We start from the raw sequence: 26018 nt of genomic DNA on the forward strand, positions 1-26018 counted from the left end.
TCCATCTAGTTTTCCATGTTAGCCTATTGAAACCTTTTCAGGAAGACAAGGATGATCCCTCAAGGAGCCAGCTCACAATACTCGGTATTCGAGCAAACAAATCATCTGGCAAAAGAGCAGTAGAAGCCATACTTGATGATCGGGTGATTCATGCATCACGGAAAGACCACCAGGAGTTCTTGGTGAAATGGATAGGATGCGATGCTGAGGAGAACACATGGGAAAGGGTGAAAGACTTGAAGGCCTTCCAGGTTTTGATTGATGATTATCTTGCACAGAAGGCTCCGAGGACGTCGCCAAATCAGGTGGGGGAGAATGTCATGGGTGGCTTTATCGCCATGCCCAATGACCCCTTGGTCGCACCCCATGGCCCCAGTGTCATGGACGACCCCGTGGTCTCGGTCGCACCAAGCGACAAGAACGCCTATGCCAATGTCGCCCCATCGTTTGCTCATGACCGAGCCCACCAGTCGGCAGTGCCCAAAGCGCCCATCAGCAAGCAGCGCCCTCAACGCTTGCCTGCAGTCAGCGCCCATGTGCCCATGCCAGGCAGCCCATGCGCAGTGCCCGACCTTCTGTGCCCCAGCGCGCCCGATGCCAGCGCCTGCGCGGGCAAGATAGTGCCAGCGCCCCAGCGCCCGCGCACGACAGCCTGCGCCCACGTGCGCCCGACCGTGCCCGCACCCCGGTGCGCACGGCAGTGCCACGATCCGAAGATGCTGTAATGGACCTGCTCTAGTTTAGGTCACTTTTGATGTAAATATAGTGTAGTTTACTTCCTGTTCTTGTATTATGATTCTCTAGCTTTTTTTATGTCTACTCCTGTAACTTGGGTTATTTTTTTTAAAGCATTATTAGGGGGGATATAGTCGGTGAAATCAAAAAGCATTCAAATCTTCTGCAAAGGTGTTCTCTCCCCCTCGAACACCCCAGCTCTCTTGTAATCAATTCTATGTTAATACAAGCAAGCATTTTCGTTTTCAATTCTCTCATTGCAATTGTTGACGACACGGTTTTCCTACACGGCACTGACAGTCTAGTCTAGCGTGTAGTGGGGACCTAGGTTGGCGGATAGTGATCACACGGAAGTCGGATTACTTAGCCTTACGTCGCCCTTCTAAACATCTCAAGAAGGCGCCGCGTAACATTAAGCATGCAATTTTCTTTCCCAAGTCCAACTAACGAGCCACAGATAGTGTTCAACTATTACATCAAATAATCAAATAATTAAGATCAAGAATAAATAAATAAATAACTCAAAGATGAAAAATCAATAGATAATCACGAATAGGGGAATACAATGAAAATCGATAAACCTCACCAAACTGATAACCCTAGTCAAACCCAGAAAAAAGCCCGATTAACAGTTTGGTTTGACTTGGTTTGGTATAGAAAAAAAAATCGACCATAATTTGTTTGATTTGTTTTTAACTAAAAAAAAGTCAAATTGAACGAAACCAACCCGACAGTACATGTATACAATTTTTAAAAATATTTATACATAAACTATTTCATTTGTAATGCGATTTATTAATATTTATTAAATTCTTTTTATAGTTTTTGTCTTTTAACATATTATTTCAAGCTTGGACTTAGAATTTCGAATGGTGCAATAAGTTTTATAGCCAATATAATGTTAGCAACTCAAATAAAGTTCAAACCAAAACCATATCAATACTAATGCTAACAAAAGAAATTCAATTCTATCAATAGGAATGATAAAATGTTGGATATTTATTATTTAGTTTTGCATTGGTTTAAACAGTAAAAATACATAACTTTATTTTATTTTTGTCATGCAATTAATAGGTGTACTTATTAGGCGTACTTATTTTGACATGATTTAGGATTTTTAGATTATGACCATTTTCGTTATGGTTTAATTAGCAATATCGATTCTATGCAATTTTATCATCTTTTTTGTTGAATATTTTATTAATATGTCATCACTCATCTCACATTTTGTCTTATTTTCTTAAGAAACACTTTAATTATATAGTTGTATCTTACTGAGACTAAATAAATATTTGAAGTAAAAGTTGTATGTTGTATGAAGACTTTTCCAGAAAAAATTCGAAAAACCCGACTTATGTTGATTTGGTTTGTAGATTTTAAAACCCGACACAATTGGTTTGATTAGGTATTTGAAAAACTTGAACCAATCCGGTCCATGTACACCCTTAATCACGAACATCAAATGTCAAATTTCATGATAGTGCCAAAACCCTAGAACTAAGGAGTTTAGCTCCACACAAACATAGAGGAAAAATGACAAATCATTCGAATAAATACGTAAAAACCAATATTACAGAGAAAAAAAAGTAAAACCAATAACTACGACCTTCACGACGGCTCCAAGCACTCTTTAGATAAAAAATTCTATAAACACCGTGTAAAATATATATTTATACGGTACCAAAAAAATCTCAACTTTTAAAAACCAATTCCAAATTGGATTGAAAAAAAAATATCGTGCTCGCGTCAGCCCGCGTCGCAAGAGTGACGCAAGTGGCCAAACAATATTCTGGAACGCATATTGGCCGCGGCCACCCTGGCAGTGCAACCTGAGCGCAAGTCAAAGGTATGCTGCCAGCTCGTTGCCAGGTAAATACATCAGTGCTTTCTCTTATACAAATTTGGACCAATCATTGCCTATTACATTATGTAATTTTATGCACATGTCTCCCCATTTTTTCCCTTCTTTTTTCTTCCGCTTTTTATTCAATTTTACTCTAAATCTCTTCATCTTCTCAGCATTCGTTGGTACATAATATATTTAGATGCAACATGGGCTAAAATATATATATCTGCCTAAATAATTGCTGCTAAATTATTACTCAACTAACAATTAACTAAATATCACAGGATTGACATTATGCATCAGGTTTTTTCATATATATAGTTGAGAGAAGTAGACCCGCAATAGAATATTCATCTTTATTGAATCCACGCGCGTAGAAATGTATTTAACGTAATACTACATAATATAGCCTAAAGCTTCAGAGCTAATAAATTTCAATTAAGTGCCCGTTAAGGAAGATGCGAGCCGACGAAATGCTTCCATAACAATTTATTTATGTAACCACATGTAAAAAAAAAAATCTATTACTCTGTCCCAAAAAGATTGTCCTCCTTTCCATTTTAATTTGTCCCAAAAAGATTGTCCCCTTTCTATATTTAAAAACAATTTAACTTTATGAGATGATTTACAGCCACACAAATATCAGAGGCTTATTTTGGAGCACACATTTCAAAAGTCTTCCTTTATTTTTTAAATTTTGTGCCAAGTCAAAAGAGAACAATTTTTTTGGAACGGAGGCAGTAATAATAAACTAAGAGAGAGTCCTTGGTGTGAACTTCAAACGCATACATTCCAAACACACGAAAGCTAATATATATATATATATATATATATATATATATATATATATATATAGAGGAAAGACATTCTGTAACAAATGGCAAAGTCTATGGTATTGCTTATGATTATGGCTTTATCTTATTTTACAACTACAGCAAACTTACAGGTGAAGAACATCTTCTTGCTAGCCGGACAGAGCAACATGTCCGGCCTAGGAGGTGTTGTGATGAACATATGGGATGGTATTGTTCCACCGGAGTGTAGCCCTAATCCGGCCATCCTCAAACTTGATGCCAATCTTCAATGGGTGGAGGCAACTGGACCTTTACATGCAGATATCGACGTGAACGTTACTTGTGGGATTGGTCCAGGTAAGTAGAGGCGGATTTAAAACGAGTTTAAGGGGTTCAACTAACTTATTGTTCTTGACTCAAACTTTTAAGTAGTAGAAGTGTCAAATAGGCGGGTTGAAATGGGTCAAGATAATAAACGTGTCATGACCCAACTCATGCAAAAGGTGATTGGATCAAAAAGTTGGATCAAAATGAGTCAAATAATAGGTCATAATTCAACCTACCCAACTTGACCCAACCTCCCCTCATCTTTTATTTTCTTTCTGGAAAAAAAAGATTTTGAATGCTAGCATATTTTTCTTAACTCGTTTTGCCTAAAAAATTTGATAGGTCATTTCAGGTTAAACTTGTTGGGTCAACTTAACAAATCGATCATGACTCAACCTGTTTAAACTTGAGCAAGTTGAAAATGTTACTAAAACATAGGTTGATTTTACCGCACCTCCAATAAGTACATATGCAAAAAAAGATTACACTCGCGGACATATATAAATAGATTATACTCATTCTGAATCCACTTATTACTATAAATCCTATGCAGGCATGCCCTTCGCAAACTCTTTATTAAATAAGACATCGTGTCTTGGGATAGTAGGGTTGGTACCTTGTGCGATGGCAGGGAACAAAATAAGTGAATGGCAAAAGGGGACTTTCCTTTACAATCAGCTGGTGACGAGAGCCACGGCTGCTGCTGTGCAAGAATGTGGGGTAATTAGAGCTATGTTGTGGTATCAGGGGGAGAGTGATACAGTGAGACCTAGTGATGCAAATGCTTATAAAGGAAGGATGCAAAATTTTTTCACTGATTTGAGAAGTGATCTAGGGTTACCAGAGCTTCTGATTATCCAGGTAACTTTTGGTAACTCCCAACAGTTCCTAATTAGTTGCGTGGAAATTTTAGTTACACGCATGTTATATTTCAAAGAAATCTCTCCATCACTAAAGGTCGTGGGGGGTGGTAGTATCCCTCTAGCATTAACCAGATGGCTCGAGTTCGAGTTTGAAGAATGAAATTATCTTTGGGAGGAAAACTTTACCCCTAAAGTTGGACTTCTCAAAGCGAATTTGAATTACTTGGGCCCCAAAGTGACCCTGCACATGGGTGAGAAACTAAAGAAAAAATCTCTCCCACGGTAATTCAGAAGTTGATTAAATTTCCCAAAATTTTGTAATTATAAACATAAATAAAGCTTAGAAAAAAAAAACATGAACTGACGGTAGTATTGATTGTTTAAAGTTTAAACTGAGAACCTACAGTAACAAAAAAATGTGAAAACTAAGAAATCAGGCATGCCATGTGCACATTGCTGAAGTGATGATCTTATGTGGCACCAATGTGGGCATGGCTTGCCTAATCAACTTTCAAATTATATATGTAATTAAGTTTGTCATTTAATTTGAAATTTAAAGACTAATATATACTAATCAGAAAGAAAAATGATGCACATGGAGCATTTTATATTGTATTCTCATATTTTGAAGCTCAAATAATAGTGACAAGAGCTCTACATGCATCAATCAGTTAATGTATATTTCAAGAAAGGAGACTGACCCAAAATACACCAGGTAGTGAACAGCTTTTCGCATACAACGGAAACAATATTAAGCAAGCTAAAGAAAAACTATAAACAGCAGTGACATGAATATTTTTGTCCTCACTTTTTTTTTTTAAAAAAATTTAATTGGTATTTGTTATTTGAAGTTTATTGACCAGACAATTGACTCATTAAATTAAAGGTGAAGGTTCCTTATACATATTTATATCCTGACTTGTTTGCACTTTTTTTCCGATACTTGTGTAGGTGGCTCTAGCTTCAGGATTAAATTACACAGAGACAGTGAGAGAAGCACAGTTAAATCCCAATCTTCCTAATGTAGTAACTGTTGATGCCAAAGGCTTGCAGTTGGAAAAAGACAACTTACACCTTACTGCTTCTTCCCAAGTCCTCCTAGGCCAGATGATGGCTGATGCTTTCCTTTAGACAATCTCCATCAAATCCCCATCTATTAATATTCGATAGTGAAAGAATATTTCAATTATTTCATCAACTTGTTAAATAAAAAGAAAAGCGTTACCGGTGTAACATTCAACAAAGAAAAAACGTTTAATATTCTGTAATATATCATCATCAAACAATACAAGTCATTTTTTAATGTATCAATTGCTCAATAAGACAAAAGGGAAACAATAGATTTCTCTACAATTTAAAAAAACTTAAAATTTTGATACATAAAAGTGCTACATCCTTGACTAACTCGCTGCAAATATTTGAGTTTCGACCGTTGAGTATTGGCACATCTCTGCTCAAATTATCTTGATTCAACTTTAAGATATTTAAGTCATGGTTTATTCATGCACTCAACTAACTTTTAACGAGCTAAAATTTAATGTCATCACCTATTTGACACCTTAGGAGAGCCAATGTTTATCCGTAAAGTTTTGATTAACTTAAACCGTCCATACTTGAATTGATCGGACAATGGTCCGTTTGTCAAGTGATATTGCCCAACAAAAGATTAAGCTAGTTTATTCATGACCAATATATTCATGACTTACCTCTTTCTAGCTTAGCCAGACTTGATCCAGCATTGAACTGCACAAGACCAGTTCATGGACTTTCGTTATTCTTTCATTAGTCAACTGTTATTTTTTTATAAGGTAAAGATTTTATTAAATGGTACCAAGATGGTACAGGAGAAAAAACAAAAACAACAGAAAATTGTTATTTATATTCTGCACGTCTTGGTGAGCTAATTTCCTCACGACTTTCAGACTGCATCTTATGACACACATTAGCGTGCGGATATTCTTTTTATTTCTTAAAAATGATTCCGTAGCTGAGTTTGAAAATAAGGGTAGATATATGTCAGTTTGTTAATGACGAGAGCAAAACTAATCCAACTTTAAATGGAGAGCGAAACTAAAATTTCTGCAAACCACGCGGAGAGTTTTGATGTTTTCCCCTTAAATGAATGCAAACTAAATTGAGGAGATGTCCATGTCGTAATCCACAACTATATTCAAATTATTCATTTGTAAATTAGTACTCCTCCGATCTAGATTATATGATATTGTTAGCTTGAGCATATCTCTTAAAAATTCAATCACTCCTAGAAAGTAAAAGGCGTTTTCACAAAATTACGCTTAATTTTTTTTTTTTTGAGAAACCACTAAGTAATACTTAGTAGAGGGATATTTTATTAATATTAATAATCTAAACAAAAAGCAAAAAGCAAAAAGGAAACAAACAATAGCAGGTACACGGTCTAAAATCAGACCAAGCCCCAATTTTCACTCTAACCCTAGACCCAATTAGGAAACAACTCATTCAGGTAGCGTTGACATTGCCGGAGCTAGTCCACCGCAAATTAACCTCCGATCAAAGCTCTGGATTTACGATATGGATATACGTATTATCGCACCTCAAACTCTCACCAGTGCAGTATATCCATAGCCAAGGAGTCAAACTCAGATAATCCAGGTCTTTCCTCTTCCAGGTAAATTTTTGTTCCCAAACAAATCTGCTCCATCTAGATGAGTTTAAAGCTGAGTAGAAAATCATGAGTTCAAAGCTGAGTAGAAAATCAGTTAATCGCATAGTAGTACCCTATTCGATAGATCTCTATATGATTGGAGTTCTGTATACTCGAGTGGCTTTGTGGTGATTGTTGTTGATAGCTATACTTCTGTGTTGATTGAGCTTCAATTTATGTGATTCCTCCTCCTTCTTGTATTTTTGATCTCCATTTGAATCTTCAGTAGCACTGTATTGACTATGTTTGTCTCAGTTTGCGCAATTGAATTCCAACTTTGAATAACTAATGAACTAGTTTCTTCTAGTTTAGAAATCAGTTTTGTACATTATAAGACTTTCACCTTATAGTCTAATGATTGAACTGCAGATCCTCTTCGTCTTCTCTTCTTGCCTGTTGAACCATCCTCTGGTCTTGAAGTTTGTCTTATGATATTCTAACCAATCTTAACGTTGGAATTAGAACATTATAAGCACTTCTCCCATCTAGTTCTAGTACTGCTTTAGCCTTACTTTCCCTTTTATTGACAATATTTCAATGGGATGAGCCAAAGCTAATACCACCATTAGAAATTATGTTAATAATTGGGTTGCAAAGTTAAGCAAGTATATCTACCCCTGCTGTATTTCTTGCATTCCTTATTCTTAGGTTAGGAATTTGCTACTTGTCGAGATTTAGAATTCTTCTCCCTGCACTAGGTAGAGCAGAAAAAGAATTAAAAATCAAAAGCTAAGTTAGTCAAAAAATCTGCCAAAGTGTTTCCTTCTCTATAGGTATGGAGTATTATTATGTTGAAATCAGCCTTTAACTCTTTTATTCTTTCCACCTCCTTAATAATACTCCAAGGAATTTCCCACAATCCATCCACCACATTTTTCATCATCAGAGAGTCTGTTTCCAAAATTAAGGGATGCAGTTCCTTTTCAACACAGTACAATAAACCCTCCAATACAACTCTAGCCTCAGCCACAATATTTGTATTTTGTCCCAACTCTTTACATTCAGCATATACCAGATCACCATGACAATCTCTCACACAAAAACCATATGAGCTAAGTCCAGGGTTGCCCCTAGAAGCCCCATCAGTATTACACTTGTACCACCCATCAAAAGGAAAATTCCAATACACTGTCTTGGTGACCAGTAGTGGTTTATATCCTTCTAGAAAGGCAATCAGTTCAGGCCATAGAAAGGGGATATTTTTAAGCCATGGATGCCTCATCTTTGCTAAGTAATATAGGTTACAATTAACCTCATGTATTACCCCTTTAAAACTGACCCTTCCTCCATGCTTAATAGTGTTTCTTCTCTTCCACAATTGCCATGTAATCATAGCTGGGACAGCCTATAGAATAGGCTTAAATTTCTCTGCACAATTAATTTTCCACCAAGTTCTGAAGACCTGATGAATTTGAACCAAATTCATTTGGATGCCTACAACATTTTTAAACACCTGCCAAACATTATTAGCAAAACTTGCTGTTAAGAAGAGATGCTGCATAGTTTCCTGTTGTGGAATAGTACAGCAGTAACACCTTGACACTATTAGAATCTTCATCTTCTTTAGAATGTCATCAGTAGGTAACTTAGCTTTCCACAATCTCCATAAAAAGAAAGAAATCTTGAATGGAATCCCTTTTATCCAAATATATCTAAAATCAGTGTGCTCCTGATCCCTATGTCTTAGAATGTTCCAAGCCCTATTGACAGTGAATTTTCCTGTACTTGTGGGCATCCACCAAGGTGTATCCCAGTTCCCCTGTAGCTGGCCTATATGAATCTCAGATTTAATGTGTTAACCAATATCATTTGGAAAAGATTGATTCAGCAGTTGTTCTTTCCAAACACCCTCTTCAATTAGATCAGCTACATCAACCAAATCTTTATTGAGTGGATAGTTAATTGGCACTACATGATGTAAAGCCCCCAGTTTAGTCTAATTCTCATACCACACATTAGCAGTTCCTCCTTTAATTTCCCACCATATTTCATGTTCAATTGCTTTCCGTGCTTCCCACATCTTTTTCCATACTTGAGTGCCTGCTTTCCACTGTATCAAAGTTGGGATAACTTTTTTACAGTACTTGTTCCACATATAGTTGCCCATACAGTAGAAGAAGTTCTAAATCTCCACCACAACTTAGCAAATAAAGCATTAGAAACATCAAATAGAGATTTACAACCCAGTCCCCCTTCCAAAGTAGGTAAACATACATCTATCCAGGCTGCCCAGTGTCTATTCTTTCCATCTTCCTTACTACAAAAAAATCTTGCAAAAATTTTATGAAGCTCATTAATAACACATTTCGGAGGTACCAGCACTGAGAGCAGATGAATTGGCATACTTTGTAGTACACTTTTGATAAGTATAGCCTTTCCTCCAAAGGATAATAACTTTCCTTTCCATGAATGCAGTCTTCCTTTCACCTTCTTAATCATATCTGAATAATAGGCTTTCTTCTTTCTTGAATGAAATATGGGACAACCTAAATATATGAAAGGAAATTGACCTTTTGTGAATTCAGTTACCTCCTCCGCATGCTGCATTAATTCAGTACCCACCTTTGAAAACATATAGAAAGAGATTTTACCCTTATTGATTAGTTGCCTGGAAACTTGCTCATACTGTCTCAAAACTTGCATAATATATCTTAAAGAATACGTATCAGCAGAGGCAAAAATAATAGTATCATCAGCCTATGCAAGATGATTCATAGGATAAGACCACTTTGGCATTCCATACCCAATAAATTTGTTGTCTTCAAATAAAGAATTCAATGCCCTTGAGAGAACTTCAGCTGATAATAAAAATAAAGCAGGAGATAGTGGATCTCCTTGTTTCACCCCTCTGGTAGACTGAAAGAAACTAGTAGGTTGCCCATTTACTAATACTGAATACCAATTATTAGCAATCAAACCTCTTATCAAGTTGATTAAATGCTCTGCAAACCCCATCCTCCTCAAAACATGTATGAGATATTTCCAAGAGACCCTATCATATGCCTTTGTCATATCCAATTTTATAACAACATTGGCTGGCTTACCTCTCAGTCTAATATCTGAGACTATCTCTTGAGTGAGAAGTATGTTTTCAAATATACTCCTCCATTTCACAAATCCTGACTGATTAGAGGAAATCAATGTAGGAAGAATGCTTTCCATCCTATCATGTATAACCCTGGAGATCACCTTATTGATAAAGTTAGACAAGCTTATGGGTCTCAAATCAGAAAAGGTTTGAACTGGTTGCCTCTTAGGAATTAGAACAAGATTTGTATGAGTGATAGATTTAGGTAATTCAGCACCATCAAAGAAATATAGGACTGTAGCATGAACATCATTACCAATTATGTCCCAACATTGTTGATAGAAACCACCTGTAAAACCATCTGGACCACTAGCACTATCTCCACTCAAAGCAAATACTGCCCTTTTAACTTCTTCTTTCTCTGGATATGAGCATAATGTCATATTTTTCTCATGCGTCACCATCTTGGGAATATGCTGTAGAATGTCAAAACCAACACTATCATCCTCTTGAGAAAATTGCTTCTTGTAAAAATTAATAGCTTCCTCTGAAATAAGTTCTCTTGATTCTAACCACACCCCATTACTGTCCTGAACTCTATTCAACTGTATTTTTTACTCTTTCCATCCATTGACATGATTATGGAAAAAAGAAGTATTTCTGTCTCCTTCAGAGTACCAATTAAAGCCTGCTTTCTGTTTCCAGTATTGTTCTTCAATATTCAGATATTTCTTCAGTTCTGCTTGAGCTTTTTGAAGAACTATTCTGTTGATTATACTTGGATCTTCTTCAAAAAGTTGTTCCTTCACCTTGACTACTTCCTCCCTGAGGATTACTTGTTTAACAATATCCCCATAAGTATTCCTACTCCATGTTGATAAGGCTTTTTTGAGGTTCTTCAATTTCTGTTTAAAAGCCAAGTATGGAGTAGCTACAAAACCTGTGCACCAATTCTGTCTCACCACCTCTTTAAAAGATTCATGTTGTGTCCAAAAGTTCAGAAACCTGAAAGGTTTCACAAAGTTGATAGCTTCTTCCCGACATGACATCAGTAAAGGTGCATGATCTGACCCTATTCTTGAAAGATGTTCTACCTCAATATGTGGAAATACTTCTTGGTAAGTAGAGTTGACCAAGATTCTGTCCAACCTTTTAAAGATACAATCCTTTGCTGCCCTTTCATTCCACCAAGCGTATGGACTCCCCTTGTAACCCATATCAAATAGATCACAAGAATTAACACAAAAAAGCAAAATCTTCACATTCTTCCAATGTCACCGGTAAGCCATCCAATTTCTCTTCCTCTGATAAAATTACATTAAAATCTCCACCAACAAGCCAGAGAACATTAATTGAGCTTGCTATATTATACATACTTTCCCATAGATCTTGGCTGTACACTTCATCACATTTGGCATAGACAAAAGTTGAAATAATTTCTATGCCTTGGTGATGTAACTTCAGTGTGATCTATTGTTCTGTATCCATCATTAATTCCCATTGCACTGCATCATCTAGAAACACCCAGATCTTCCCATTTATGTTAGCCAAGGTTGTCTCCATTCCAAGTCTCCTTTTATGTTTCTGCAAATGCCTACAATTCTGGAATGGTTCCATTAGAGCAACTACAAAAAACTTGTGTTGTCTTTGTAGGGTAATGAGTCTCTGAAAGGCCTGTTGAGTGTTAACAGACCTAATATTCCATATTAGGGCCTTAATCATCATTTACCCTTTGTTGAAGCAGTCCTCCTTGTTGTCACCCTCTTGGATTGATTGACTTCCTGAGCTCTTGTTTTTTTTTTCCACTTTTTTGCTTGAACTTTTGGAGAAATTCCATCATGTCTAGCTACATAGTGTATATTATTAGTCCTGTCCTCCATCTCCTTATCCTCCTCCAACCGTTTCAATTCCTCTGTTGCATTTTGAATCTCCTTTTCTGTTACTTTGTGTGCTACAATATCTTGTAAAACATCATTTGGATGTGAAGTTGTTTTATTAACTGTTAATTGATTTTGTTGTTTTACTTTGATTGCAGCCAATTGCTTCTCAGCTGCAGATTGCTGCTCCTCAGAAGTTCCATGACTCATCTAGTTTTTCTCCTTTGATAGTGCATCCCCCTGGGACATAACTGCATTCATTTGCTCCTGCTCATCTGTTGTAGACTTCTTCTCCTAGGAACTAGAAGAAGCATCCACAAATGCATTTAAATCTATCATCCTGTGGTTTGGAGTAGTATCACTACTTTTGCTCTGTATACTTGCTTCTACCATTTGTTGATCTGATGTTTTGCTGTAAGTGCTAACTATCACGGGCCGCCTCCTTCATAGTGTCATTGGTACACTAATGGCCCGTGCGGCGCCCGTAGTCCGGGCGGACTACGAGCCAGCCTAATGATAGTCCCAGAATCCATGGCACGACCTTATGTCCATGGCTTTGGAGGCTTAGCTTCACCGGTGCTTCTGGTTCGATGTCAAGGCCTTGGCCTTGCCTTGCTCGTATGCCCCTATGGTATGTTTCATATGTTGGGTCCTTGCCTGTACGCACACTTGGGGTCGGCTACGGACATGACAGTCCCTCGCCTGGTGCTGAGCGACGTTGGTGCGCGCACAGTCCAATCCTCAGGCTTGACACCGGTCTGGTGCCTGTGCACCTGAGCGGTGCGACACCTGAGTAGGGCAACTCTTGAATCCTTGGCCTGTGTCATGTGTGTCCTTTGTAGTATGCCTATGATGAGGCTTTGCTAAATGTGGACCTCGCGACATGCTTCCGTCTTGCATGGTGCAGCGTCGCCCTACGACTGCACCTCTAGGCCAACGGACCCTTGCTCGCTAGGCTGAACCTGAGCCAAGCTCACAAGTCAACACACGAGGTTCTTATGAGAGGTGCCTCGAGTGTCCAATCGACACGGAGGGCTTTATAATTCTCAAGGATAGCCCGCAGGGCATGGTCGGTCCATACGTCAAGCCTCCGGCCCTCGTTGGGCGCCCAACGCTGGCCTGTGGCCGAGCACCGCCCATAGAGTTGTGTAACTCGTATGGGTACCTAGGATCCATTGGGGATGCCTAGGCAGGCCCTTGAGGTTGTCCCCCAAGGTTGCTCACTTAGTACGGCTTGATGGTGGCACGCACGGGGGAGGCTGGCTGAGCTGAGACACCTCTGCCCCCCTTATATATGCTTTAAAAAATAAAAGCCCAAGTTTTAGCACTAGACATGATTCTGCCCGAGAATCATACTTGGCCTTTCTCAATGATCCGAACTCCAAATGAGGCTCCGTCTGTTCCTGAATGTTTCTCTTGACTTCCTTTACTCCTCCATGAAGTTTCATCTCATCCTCATGCTCGTGGAACGAGATATGGCCTTAGGGAGATTTGACACTGACACTGCTCCTTGGCTAAGTCAAGCCCTTAGGTAAATGATGTTCAAATGACGCCAAACTTGGTAAGCACATTCAATAACATCCTAGGAAGGGTGTGTTCACCCGAAATCCCAAGATTCCATCCATAGCTCGGAAACGCTCGGGACTGACACTCAGGCTCGCATGGGGTCGCTCGTGCGTTGACGACCTGCGGGCTCATCCCGGATGCTTGTGGAACTTCCTTGCTACTCTTAGGATATGCAATGGAGCATATCTATGATGATTGTGGGCTCCCGTCCGTCGGCACCCATGTTGGTGCACGTCGCCCGCGCGGCCGACACTGCCTGTGGGCTGACACTGCCTGTGCGGCTGGCATTGCCTGTGGCTGGCACTGCCTGTGCGGCTGGCACTGCCTGTGGGCTGGCACTCGTTTGGCCCGCTCGGGGCGCGCAAGGTTGCGGGCGCCAAGGCACAATGAAGGCAACTCGTAACATTCTCCCCCACTCAAGCTAGGCATCGTCCCCGATGCCTCATAACGCCAACGACAACCCGGAGTTTGACCCCTCGGGGTTTTACATCGCGGCCCCAAATCCTGCAGGTTCGCAACCCTTTTGTGTTTTTCTTAAAAATGGAGTCGTGCCCGTGCACTGCTCCCCAAGTTTCTCCCAAGCGTGCCTCTGCACTTCACCTCCCGGTGTTCACTTGGAAAGCGCCTCCGTGCTTGCACCCTCTGGTGGCTAACTTTGTGGTGACCTCGTTGTCAACCACGCCATGATCCTCACGGCAACTGATGCATCCTCTGGTGGGCTAACTTTGAGTGGTGGCACTCTTGCTAGCCACATGATGATTGTAGCAAAATGGCAAATCCATTTTGGAAGTCTGCTTTCAACTGATAGTTTACGTATGAGACCTTCTCCCGACTAAGGCACTTAGTTTACATCCAGTGGATGTACTGCTCCCTTTGTATCTTTAGCCCGATTTAGGATTGGCACACCTTGATGTGGCACATGCAACCCCCCACTATGTTTGGTGCGGTCTCTTTGTTTTGCTTGTGGAGGATTTTCCTCCAATTGGAAATGCATGGACCCAATGTTGTTACAATGGATGAATACTCCCCCACATGGATGGCGGCAGTACTGAAATGATAGTGCCGATGTTCCAAGATATCCTCATCTCTTGGCGAAACATTAGCGATGGAGCCCTTGGCGAGCAATGGCGCTCTTAGGAGAGCGATGCAGCTTTCGGCGGCTGGTGACTGAGCCCTTGGCGGGCGATGACGCTCTAGGAGAGCAATGGCCGAGCCCTTAGCGAGCACTGGCGCGCTAGGCGGGTAATAGCTGATCCCGTGGCGGATGATGCAGCTCTCGGCGGATGATGGCTGAGCCTTTTGGTGAGCAATGGCGCTCTAGGCTAGCGATGGGCGAGCCCTTGGCGGGCAATAGCCGATGATGGCGGCCTGATGGCCGATGATGATGGCGGCCTGATAGCCAATGATGAGGGTGCATGTCTACTGACCCTATGTCTGCCGATGACTTGATGACCATATGACTGGCGATGATCTGATGATATGATGACTCATATGTGAATCCCTTGGTATGGCACCAATATCGTGATGATAGCCTGATGGCTATTGTGGGCATCCCTTGGTGTGGCGCTCTCGCCAACCATGCTATTAGGGACCCTCTTCTCTTGTGGGCAACTCACCTCGTTGGGTGTATAGCAAGGTCAAGTACTGATATCTTAACTCGGAGTGACTTGCAATTTGAGCTAATGTCCTGATGGACAAATTGTGACCGACATAACGGCTTGCTTATTCCATGGCATTGGTGGTTGCTTGACGCTTAACTTTAACCTAAGTTGCATATAATATGGCCTCTAGAAAGACCATGCTGCACCGTGGCATCTTCGGCAATTCATATGTTTGGTACCATGTGGTACTGAGAAGAGCTCTTGGAATGTACTCCTGGTGAGTACTCGATTTTTCTCTGCTCGGGAGGAGATAGCTTCATACATGCATGACCATAGGTCTTTGTTCTCAAATTGGTCCTCATATGCTTGATGCCCGATTCTCCAGTGTGGTACTTGTGTTCCCGTCCTGGTTGTTCGGTATCCCTTGGTTATCCTTTGGATAGATCACATTCTCAAACTTTAAGCTTAGCTATTCCCCACTCTTATGTTGCTCAATGATCTTTGCCTCCTCACCTTGGTGATTCAGCATGATGAAATGCCTAACCCACACATCGTGGATTGGTGCCTGTCCGCAATGTCTCCTGCTATGCAATCAACCTAGTTTTGGTGTTGTTCCAGTTTAACAAACGCAATGTGCGACATGTGCCTCCCCACGCTCAGTGGTTTGGCTCTTTGATGACATTGCCTCCCTACGTGGTAGTTCAGCTTTTTCCTGATCCTGCCTCCCCATTTAGCTGGTTTGGCATTCCATTACAAACGTGGTGGATGGTTCCACCTTGCTGATTATGACATGTGAACTCCCCGCAAAGAAGCCTGCTTGCAGGTTCTTCCTTACGTTGTCGCGGCTCGGCGCGCCCCGCTCTAGCTCGGTATCACCCAATGTCTAGAGCTCAAAATTGGAGGTCGCTCTCCCTCCATGATGATAGGTATGATGCTAGGTTATTGGCGATAGCTCGCCTCCCGTAACACGCAACCCTGACGATCACAAGCTGGGGGTTTGCCCCTTGCTTTAGGCGTATAAGCCCATTGATGTTGATGGACTTGCCTTCCATTGCTTGTGACCTTTATGACGGCTAGGCGTCTGATATTTGTAGTTCCCGCAATTGTGTACCCTCAGGAAATGCTTATGGTCCACCCTTCATCGAGGACGCTAAAAAAGATGCAGCTGTTATGTACATGGACAAGAGACCTTGACTGGGCAAGTTTTTGATGCACTCATCGGCTCCCCCTGATGTCTTAGCGAGTCCACGATTCGCTGAATAAAGCTGTAACCGACTACCAACAGAGTTTATATAACAATGACGGATGTGGACGTATCCCCAGTAGCATACCCCAATGGTGCTACCTGCTGACCAGGTGCGTCTCAATGGAATCCCTCTGAAATTAGTGCTCATTTTGTGAAAGCCATCCTTGAAGGGACGTCGATGAAATTTGGATGCTTCAACATGAAATCACCTTATGCAACCGAAGGCGGAAACAACGGTTGTGGCATGACCTGATTCTGAAAAAAAAATGTGGTTTATGGTTGATGAAGAAAATTTTAACGGAAACTGAATGCAACCAATCTCCTTTTGTCAGTGGCATCTGGTTCGCTGACTTGATTGGCATTAAGAACATCATTTCCTGCCTTGATAGGAACTCTGCACTGACATTCAATAATGCGCTGATGATATAATCTCTGTGCTCTGATACCAACTGTCACGGGCCGCCTCCTTCATAGTGTCATTGGTACACTAATGGCCCGTGCGGCGCCCGAAGTCCGGGCGGACTACGAGCCAGCCTAATGATAGTCCCAGAATCCATGGCACGACCTTATGTCCATGGCTTTGGAGGCTTAGCTTCACCGGTGCTTCTGGTTCGATGTCAAGGCCTTGGCCTTGCCTTGCTCGTATGCCACTGTGGTATGTTTCATATGTTGGGTCCTTGCCTGTACGCACACTTGGGGTCGGCTACGGATATGACAGTCCCTCGCCTGTTGCTGAGCGATGCTTGTGCGCGCACAGTCCAATCCTCAGGCTTGACACCGGTCTGGTGCCTGTGCACCTGAGCGGTGCGACACCTGAGTAGGGCAACTCTTGAATCCTTGGCCTGTGTCATGTGTGTCCTTTGTAGTATGCCTATGATGAGGCTTTGCTAAATGTGGCCCTCGCGACATGCTTCCGTCTTGCATGGTGCAACGTCGCCCTACGACTGCACCTCTAGGCCAACAGACCCTTGCTCGCTAGGCTGAACCTGAGCCAAGCTCACAAGTCAACACACGAGGTTCTCAGGAGATGTGCCTCGAGTGTCCAATCGGCACGAAGGGCTTTCTCATTCTCAAGGATAGCCCGCAGGGCATGGTCGGTCCATGCGTCAAGCCTCCGGCCCTCGTTGGGCGCCCAACGCTGGCCTGTGGTCGAGCGCCGCCCATAGAGTTGTGTAACTCGTATGGGTACCTAGGATCCATTGGGGATGCCTAGGCAGGCCCTTGAGGTTGTCCCCCAAGGTTTCTCACTTAGTACGGCTTGATGGTGGCACGCACGGGGGAGGCTGGCTGAGCTGAGACACCTCTGCCCCCCTTATATATGCTTTAAAAATAATAGCCCAAGTTTTAGCACTGGACATGATTCTGCCCGAGAATCATACTTGGCCTTTCTCAATGATCCGAACTCCAAATGAGGCGCCGTCTGTTCCTGACTGTTTCTCTTGACTTCCTTCACTCCTCCATGAAGTTTCATCTCATCCCCATGCTCGTGGAACGAGATATGGCCTTAGGGAGCTTTGACACTAACACTGCTCCTTGGCTAAGTCAAGCCCTTAGGTAAATGATGTTCAAATGACGCCAAACTTGGTAAGCACATTCAATAACATCCTAGGAAGGGTGTGTTCACCCGAAATCCCAAGATTCCATCCATAGCTCGGAAACGCTCGGGACTGACACTCAGGCTCGCATGGGGTCGCTCGTGCGTTGACGACCTGTGGGCTCATCCCGGATGCTTGTGGAACTTCCTTGCTACTCTTAGGATATGCAATGGAGCATATCTATGATGATTGTGGGCTCCCGTCCGTCGGCACCCATGTTGGTGCACGTCGCCCGCGCGACCGACACTGCCTGTGTGGCTGGCACTGCCTGTGGGCTGGCACTGCCTGTGCGACTGACACTCGTTTGGCCCGTTCGGGGCGCGCAAGGTTGCCAGCGCCAAGGCACAATGAAGGCAGCCCGTAACATAACATGTGCTGCCTCCTTAACTGAATGAGAAGTTTCCTGAGACTCTGTTGACTCAACAACTTTATTATTAGTATCCTCTGTCATCCCATCAGGTGATTTCCTTTCAATCTTCTTTTCGTCTGAGTTGACCTCCTCTATTTCTTCTTTCTGCTTCTCTGCTACCAGTTCATTTTTTGAATTAGTACATGATGCACGTGATGCCATTTCCTGACTTTCTTTATCTTTTATCCCCTATGGTGTACTTTCTCCATCTTGTGTGTTTTTAGGATGTGATACCCCTTTTGGATTTGCACTAGTAGAATTCACTTCTTGAGAAACTTCTACTTGATTTGCTGAATTTGTGCCTTCTACTTCCTCCATCCTATCACCCTATTTAGTAGTTTCTTTACCTTTCTCCTGAACTGTCTCCATAGTATACGTCCCAGTTATTTCATTAATTGTGTCTCCAACTCTTTCTTGGTTAAGGACTTTCCCAAAGTTATTTTCAATCCAGTGTTTAGAACTCATATTCTCTTGATCTTTTCCTTTGTTGTTGGTTTCTGCATCCCCCTCATCATTTGCTGCACTCTTTTCATTGCCATTAATGTTGTTTTTGGCTTCCTCCTTTGAATTGTTGTCCCTTGCCTCTTCCTCCTTACTATCACTTTCCTCAACATTGGTCAAGACATCAAATTTATTATGAGTTTGAATTTGATGTTTCTTAGCAGCTTTATCTTCAGTTGCATCAGATTCTTTCGTTTTATTTCCTTCATCAGCTTTGGTATCTTGACTCTCAGCATTGGTATTCTGTTTGGCATTCTACTTAAGACTTCCAACCACTTTCCCACTGGATAGTACTTTAACAGGATATCTCCTGTTTGTGTGGAACTGATTGTTCTTCTTTGCTTTAGCTATAGCCCTTGTTACTTCCTCCTCCTTGTTCCTTTCTGTTGTTGATATAGGAATAGGTTCTTCTTTGTTGTCCTATTCCTTTTGCTTTGTGTTGTCCTCCTCCTTCTGCCTTTGTTCCGGATTAAGAATTCTACACTCCCTCTCATTATGGCCTTGCAATTTACATTCAAAACAGTACTTAAGTACATGATCATACTTAATGGGAACTATCACAGTCCTCTCCTCCTTTGTGACTTCATTTAGAATATCAATTCTAACTGATTTAGGAAGTTCATCATTCAAATCCATCAATACCTTTACTCTAGCACAACTAGGCCTTGTCTTATTTATCGTAGCCTATCAAGATGTAAAGGTTTGCCAATCGCCGATGCTAGTGTGAATAATGATTCCTTTACAAAAAATGTCGGTAATAGATTAGGAAAAGAAATCCATGCCATCGCTTTTGTAGTTTCTTCCTCAATTTTGAAATTTGTATCATATATCAGTGGCCTCATTTGGTAATAGTATCCATCTCTTGAATTAATATTGTACGACCCTTTAGAAGTAAGATTTATAAAATCTTCAAGTAAAGATAGCCGTATGAGCACATGTCTATATCTGAACACACCAATCTTACATTTTTCTTTTATGCCACATTGCAAAGGTATACTCGTTCTCAGTTCCTTAATATCCGGCCATCCATAAGAAAATTTCCCAACCACAGCATATTGAAGGTTTTCTATTACATTCATTCGTTCAACTTCATTTTCCGTCCATTGCACTCTCGGTACACCATGAATGAACGTGATTGGCCTCTGTTCTATGGGATCAACCTTTGTTGCTTCCTGTATGATATCTTTTAGTAACACTGGTTTGTAAGAATTTTCTGTAACAATTGCCATTTGGTTTTGACTCTGGGTATTTATGAGAGGGAACTCTGAAGTAGAAGCAATATTCAGAGGCTGATCAGCCCCCGGAGTAGGCTGGCCACCGGCCATCGTGGCCATGAATGACAGCTAGGTTTAGGTTTTTTTTCAGAGTATAGGTTTAGAGAGCATGGTCCCGTAACTAATTTTTCTTTTGAAATTACGCTTAATTAAATAGTACCTATTGAATATATTTTCTTGATTATGTAAAATCCACTTATCTAAATAAAGCTAATTATGAAAAATAATTAGTACGTTATTGATTATGTAAAAACTTAAGTTTAAATTAAATATAAAAGGTAAAAACACCATACTATAATATGGACCTGAGGAAGTATATGATAATGTGCGGGATGCGCGCGTGTTTCCAAATATATCTTTTCATCTTTTTCATTGTTGATTGACAAAAGTCCAGACAACCATTATATTCGTACCCGGATAGTCGGACGCATATACGTTATGAAATAACATCCTCTTTGATTCGGTCTTCAGCAGTGGACCACTATGGATAATATCAATATGACAATATTTTGACATGTTGTAAAGTCCAAACTTGTAATATCATCAATTCAATGAGCTTAAATAAAAGCCTTACGAAGCTGGCTTTTCGTGAAGTTAATTAAAGTCAACGAAATTGCAGCATTAGAATACATTTAAATGCAACATTGCTTAAAATATGTATCCTCCTACATAATTGCGATAAACTTATTATTCCACTAGTTATTAACTAAATTATCACAGGATTGCCATTATGTATGAGATTTTCTTTTTATAGTTGAGAGAAGTAGACCAACAATAAAATATTCATTTTTATTGTATCCTGCGCGTAGAAATGTATTAAACATAACTACATAATATGCCTAAAGCTTCAAAGCTAATAAATTTCAATTAAGTGCCCGTTAAGGAAGATGCCAGCAGACAAAATGCTTTGAGAACAATTTATTTATGTATCAGACGAATCACATGGAAAATAAAAAATGCTAGTAATAATCAACTAAATATTTATGTATCAGACGAATCACATGGAAAATAAAAAATGCTAGTAATAATCAACTAAAAAGAGTCCTTGCTGAACTTCAAAAGTATACATTCCAAACACACGAAAGCTAATACTCCTATATATATCTGAAAAAGTTGAATGAAATTCATAGAGGGAAAAACATTCTGTAACAAATGGCAAAGTCCCTGGTATTGTATAGGGAAAAATCCGTAGACACCAAGTGGACGTATTAAAAGATGACATGTGACGAGGGTGACAAGTCAGATTCGAGTCAGCAAGCGAGGGGCTCCGGGAAATCATACGAAGCTTTGGATAAGTAATTTGGTAACCCGCTTGCGAAGGCAGAAACTACAAGAGGCTCGGAGAAGCATGCCAACTCACCAGTCAAACGTCATTTAAGATGTGACCGTTACAGAAACGTTACAGAAGACCCCAAGTTTCCTCCAGCCTTTATTAGGCTTTATTACCCTTTATTACCTTTTGTTGCAGCATCAATGTTGGTAATTAAGAGGGCATGATTTGTGGATCAAGCACCCCAAAGCTCTAGTATAAATAGAGGCTCTTATTCTGTTGTAAGACATCTAAAACATTATACAACAATACAAAGTATTCATATTTTTCTGAGCATTGGCTCTTTCTTGCTTAATTCGTTGAGGTTATAGTGATTCACTGCCCGAGACTCTAGCTCAAAGCTTCTCCAAAGCCCAGGCTATATAACTAGCTATACTTTACTTTCACTTGTTTTGTTAATTATTACTTGTTATTTCATAATTTTGGTTACATTGCTCCACGTGTCCTTGACCAAGTATATAAATTTAACTGCACTGATTTTCTGTGTAAACAGTTTGGCACCCATTGTGGGGCCAGGACAATTGTGGTATCATTGTGACCCACTTTCTTATACTAATTCTCTTTAGATCTTGCTGTTAGATTCAATTGTTGCACATATGACAAACACTACTGATGACCAAACTCATCTCACTACCGGAAACAACGATGGAGCAACTATCCCGGGAGACGGTCTAAATCAATGGGTTACAGAGGAAACAACACCTACTGATGAAACCCCTGAAGAAGCAATGGAGATCGTGAGGGAGCAACAACGGTGAATGATGGAGGAGATGAAGTTTATGAGGCAAATTATCTCAGCACTTTCTGGCAATCCAAACGCTGGAGTCAGAAGGCCTGGGAAGACTCCTTCTGTAACACCTCGTAACTTCGGACGTAAGTTTGACTCATAAGATGATAATATAATGGAACCAATATGAGGGTTATAGGAAGTGTTATGAAAACCAATTAAGTCATAAGAAATGTCTTTAGGCAAAGCAAAGTTGAAAACCACTCTACGGGGCATGTTTGCAAGTGAGTTTATAGAAGGTCTTACTTCCAACGACCATAACCCCTTTATTAATTGCGAATTTGGGAAAACTTTCTTGATGAAAGTTGTAGCCCTTTGAAATATCTTTCCAACGGTATATTATGGGTCTTGAACGGAGCTATACACAAAGAATTATGGCCATTTTACGACAGACTGTTCGACAGAATATCACCCTCTGTCACAAGATACGACTCAGGATGCGACTCGCAAAGACTACATGCGACGCCGCAGTCCCGTCGCAAGTTGTGCCCGAGAGATTTTGTCCAGACTATTCTGGACTACTTTAAATAAGACCCAACTCGTCCAAAATCATATTTTCATCATTCTTGGTCAAGAAAAACTCTAAAATACTCTCTAACATTCATCCGCAAGAAAATTCAAGGGAAATCCATGATCAATAACACCAAATCCATGAACCCAAATGTATGAAACCTAGCCAAAGTTCATCTAATTCAAGAAAACCCAAGGGAAGTGAAGTAGGGTTTTGGTGCTAAAGGAGTAACTCCACTCAAGACTTGTTCAACCACTATCTAAGGTAAGTTTCATGACTTTCTCATGATGATTAAAGTGTTGATGTATTTTTGGGAGAATAATAATTGGGTTTGATGAAAGGAATTATATGAACTATGCTAGAGTTGTTGGATTGTTGACTTGGGATTTGTTGTATTCATATGAGTGATGAAGAATGATGTTAATTACATCTAATTGAGATTGTAGAATCATCTAGAAGTAATAGAATGGGATTGGGTGAAGAAAACACCATTAATGAAGGTTGTGGAGCTTCATGCCCACCAAGTGTTTGATAAAATGCTTAGATGACCAAAGCATGAATATTATTGCTAATATAGAATCCCTTTGATTTGTATTGATATAGATCAAAGTTGAGAGGGTTGACGAACATTGTATTACGCTCAAAGGCTGGAATTGAGGTATGTGAGGCTAACTATCTACGTTAGGGAATGTTCATGATTCTCCCTACGCCTCATTCTTCATACTTGTTAGAAATTTGACTCAGAATATAGTTAGCTCTAGTTTCATGAAATGATATAGAACTGTTATCTTCTAGGGTTGCAGTTACAGAATTCGTTCATGGTTGTCACTTTGAACATCATGAACCCAGCACGTAATCCTTATAGACTTATGCATTATTATCACATGAGTCTCAGTCAGTGTATAACCAGTTAACTGCAAGAGTCCCAGAATCAGAAACAGTTATCATGCTATCAGCTATAACAAGTCTCAGCTTTGTAAAATATCAATGTTGAACACCTGTATCTGTACTTTTGGGCCCTAGGCCACAGTTTATGCATACGTATTGCTTGGGCCAGAGGCCACAGTTTTGTGCACATTATTTGGGCCCTAGGCCACAGTTATATAAATATACAGTTTTACAGGTGATTCTTCATCCGGAACAGGGAGTACTTCAGCTTCTTGCTTTCCTGTGTAGTTCAGTTTCAGTTCTAGTATTTTATTGCTTCAGTTTCTTTACATACTAGTACAATTCAAATGTACTGATGTCCCTTTTTATTTCTTGGGGGCCTGCATCTCGCGATGCAGGTAACGATACACAGGTTGACGACTCAGCTAATTAGGAGTGCACGTATCAGCTACTGGTGAGCCCCACATTCCTTCGGGGCGTTGTCAGCTATCCGGTTATTTCAGTTTATAGACAGATCTATCATTCAGTACTCTTAGAGGCTTCATAGACACAGTTCAGACAGTCAAATATTTATTATGTTAGCCTTGTTGGCAGTTGTTCAATCGTTTTGGTTTAGCCATGTTGGCTACTGTCAGATATATTTCAGATTGTCTAAGTATTTCCGCATTATGATTTCAGTCAAACCTTTAGTATAGCAGCATGTGTTTAGTTATTCCACATTTAGTTATGTTTTGATATCACATGTTGATTCAGTCAGCCAGTTGGTTCGCTCGGTCACATGCAGTCAGGCACCGGGTGCCGTGTTACGTCCAAGCCTAGGTTCGGGGCGTGACAAAGCTTGGTATCAGAGCCTAGGTTCAAGTGTCTTAGGGAGTCTATGAAGCCGTGTCCAGTGGGGTCTCTTTTATATGTGTGAGGGCCCCACACATATAAACAGTTGACCACCAAGACATTCAGGATTTGTTTCACTTCTTTCATACTCTAGTTCGTGCAAATAGAGTAATGCTTTTAGGAATCCTTCTAACTCGTGCGAATTACCTATTTCAGAAATGGCTCCAAAGAGGAAGTACAACAAGAAGAATACGACTACTAGCCAGGGGGCGACCGTTGACGCAGCAACAGAAGGGGGCACTCAGGCCCAGGCAGGCACCACAGCTAACGCCGCTGCTACGCCCCCCAATACTTCTGATGCAGATGTTAGAGGAGCTATTCAGCTACTCACTCAAATTTTGGCAAATCAGGCCCAACGACAGGAAACGGCCCCTAGCTCAGACGCTAGTAGTGGGTCAAACAGTTCTAGGACTCAGGAGTTTATGCGGATGAAGCCGCCAGTGTTCACAGGGTTAAAGAAGGAGGAAGACCCCCAAAATTTCATTGATGGACTCCAGAAAATATTTCGTGTGATGCATGCTACTGATACAGAGGCAGCAGAATTCGGGGCTTTCCAGTTGCAAGATGTGGCCCATATTTGGTATGAGACATGGGAACAGTCCCGAGGGGAGGATGCACTTTCTGCTACTTGGGACGAATTTGCAGACGCTTTTACTGAACATTTGATGCCAATTGAGATTAGAGAAGCCAAGGCTATAGAGTTTGAGAATCTAAGGCAAAAGGACATGACTGTTCAGGACTATTACCTCAAGTTCATGTCATTGTCCAGACATGCTCCTCACATTGTTCCTGATATGAGAGCCGTGGTCAGAAGATTTGTACTTGGGCTTAAACCCGAGTTGCACAGGGATGCCAACACAGCTGCTCAGAATGACAAGATGACTATTTCCAAGATACTGGCATTCGTGCAAGGTAACGAGACAAGAATGAAGGAAGAAGAATCCCTACAGAAGCAAAAAGATAGAGAGTTTAGTAAGAGGGCTAAGTCTGCTGGTAATTTCAGTCATGGGGGATCTCAAGGTGATGGCAACCGTCAATTTTTTAAGAATAGGTCATCAAGACCTGCTTCCTCAACAGCTAGTGCTCCATTTGAGAGGTCCAAGTTTAACCAGAAAGACCGGAACTTTCGAATGACAGGCTCACATTCACAGGCCAACATGAACAACCGTGGTTTTTAACACCCTACTTGTAACACTTGTGGTAAGAAACATTCAGGAGTATGCCGTTTGGGCATGGATGGTTGTTTTGGGTGTGGTCAGCCGGGTC

At 40.9% G+C, this 26018-nt stretch overlaps 1 long non-coding RNA gene and 1 pseudogene across 1 annotated transcript; both read left to right on the forward strand.

The window, feature by feature from the left end:
* The first annotated feature begins 3458 nt into the window (after positions 1–3458).
* On the forward strand, positions 3459–5735 carry LOC132644148 (probable carbohydrate esterase At4g34215; annotated as a pseudogene).
* A 962-nt stretch (positions 5736–6697) lies between these two features.
* Positions 6698–19993, forward strand: LOC132644575 (uncharacterized). The gene is made up of 2 exons (XR_009583873.1): positions 6698–7212; positions 12312–19993. It is a non-coding gene; the product is annotated as an uncharacterized LOC132644575 (long non-coding RNA).
* Positions 19994–26018: the final 6025 nt, after the last annotated feature.

This window comes from Lycium barbarum, chromosome 6, assembly GCF_019175385.1.
Source record: "Lycium barbarum isolate Lr01 chromosome 6, ASM1917538v2, whole genome shotgun sequence".
Classification (NCBI taxonomy): domain Eukaryota; kingdom Viridiplantae; phylum Streptophyta; class Magnoliopsida; order Solanales; family Solanaceae; genus Lycium; species Lycium barbarum.